Source organism: Toxotes jaculatrix, chromosome 2, assembly GCF_017976425.1.
Source record: "Toxotes jaculatrix isolate fToxJac2 chromosome 2, fToxJac2.pri, whole genome shotgun sequence".
In the NCBI taxonomy this organism is placed as follows: domain Eukaryota; kingdom Metazoa; phylum Chordata; class Actinopteri; family Toxotidae; genus Toxotes; species Toxotes jaculatrix.
In genome coordinates, this window is record NC_054395.1 from 1385099 (window position 1) to 1386963 (window position 1865).

At 46.2% G+C, this 1865-nt stretch overlaps 1 pseudogene; it reads left to right on the forward strand.

Annotated features, from left to right (window-relative positions):
• Positions 1-332: 332 nt before the first annotated feature.
• Positions 333-451, forward strand: LOC121177216 (annotated as a pseudogene).
• The last annotated feature ends 1414 nt before the right edge of the window (positions 452-1865 follow it).

Genomic DNA, 1865 nt, shown 5'->3' on the forward strand with positions numbered 1-1865 from the left:
TTAGTAGTTCATGTTAGTGTTTAGTTCATTTTGTGAAATGTTTTGTTCAGATGATTTGTTTGTTAACTTGATGTGATATTTAAGCACACAAGAACATGATGTTCAGCCAAAAAGTGTTTGGGCACACACACAAAAAGTAGCTGTTTTAAATATTTCCATCTTACATCTTACTCAATGTTGGACAGGAATGGACCTATAAGTGATCAGACTCAGTAACAGCCTTTATCAGATGATGGATAGTCAGAGAATTCTCGTCAGGTGGATAAGGTGATTTTTGATTTGTTAGTGGCGTTTTAGCATGTATAAAGAGACTTTTTATATGGGTTGGTGTTGCTCACGGCCATACCACCCTGGGCACGCCCGATCTCGCCTGATCTCGAAAGATAAGTAGAGTAGGGCCTGGTTAGAACTTGGATGGGACACCACCTGGGAATACTAGGTGCTATAAGCCTTTTATCTCCAGTTTTGATTCACAATGAACAAAAAAATATCATCCCTAAACTAGGGTGGTTCACCTCCATCTTGTGACGTGGCTTTGTTGATTTAGAGTTATATGTCAACTTATTAAACCCATTTTTAGGAGAGGGAGCTGAAAAGGGAGCCCGCTCCGCTCATTCCACGCATCGACCTGGCATTGCAGTGCCGCCGGGAACAGTGCACCTTTCTCTTGCTTTGTAGAAAATCAAGCTCTGACACACGTTTAGTTAGGAGTCAAACTTTTACAGTGGCTGAAGGAAAATGCGGCTAAGTGAATTGTGCACAACCAGTCAGTTGATTTACTGATATCACCCAGGGAACCCCGCTCAACAACACAGTGCACTTCAGCTACGATGATTGGTCGCGGACTCCCTGAAGACGCCTGATCATTTCCCAGACTTTGTAGTCTCCATGTAAAAGTCAGGCCTGGATTTTTCAGGCTGGGGGGGGGGGCGGGGGGGCAATGGAGGGGAGGCTGGGATTTAGCACGCGGCAAGCCAAGGGAGGCGTACCGCGACGATGGTAGCTGGGACGACTAGGGTCTTCAGCTGCTCTCTGAGACAGGCCTGTTCTGACTCTTGTTTCTCTTCATAACGCACAAGTCTTTTGCCTTTTGAGTTGATGAAAAGTCAAACATCTTTATAGAGCGCCACAAGTGTGAGCTCCCCTGTCCGACTTTGCTCTTTCTTTGTGGAAGAAATGTGTGCTAGATGTTGTCATTTCGCTGGTATACTTTATTTTTAGGCTTTGGTGGGGATGCTGGCGTCTTTGAGACAAGAAAAGTGTACCACGTGGGCCTTTGCTGTCTTTCCCAAAAGACAGCTTGACTAGTGGCATTTCACACAGTGTTCCTTTGTTTTTGGCAGAGCAGTGCATGATGGATCCAACAAAGCGCGTTTGCCGCACGCCGCAAAGCGGCTGAAGACGCCTGATCATTTCCCAGACTTTGTAGTCTCCATGTAAAAGTCAGGCCTGGATCTTTCAGGCTGGGTAGGGGAGGCTGGGATTTAGCACGTGGCAAGCCAAGGGAGGCGTACCGCGACGATGGGAGGCGTACCGCGACGATAGTCTTTTACTAAAGACTTCCGTGGAGAGGAACACCAATGAGTTGAAGTTATTTTTGGCTGGCTTGGCCTTATGGCTGAGCCTTTTGAGTTGGTGAAAAGTCAAACATCTTTATAGAGCGCCACAAGTGTGAGCTCCCCTGTCCGACTTTGCTCTTTCTTTGCGGAAGAAATGTGTGCTAGATGTTGTCATTTCACTGGTATACTTTATTTTTAGGCTTTGGTGGGGATGCTGGCGTCTTTGAGACAAGAAAAGTGTACCACGTGGGCCTTTGCTTGCTTTCCCAAGAGACAGCTTGAATAGTGTGTGTATATGTGTCCTTT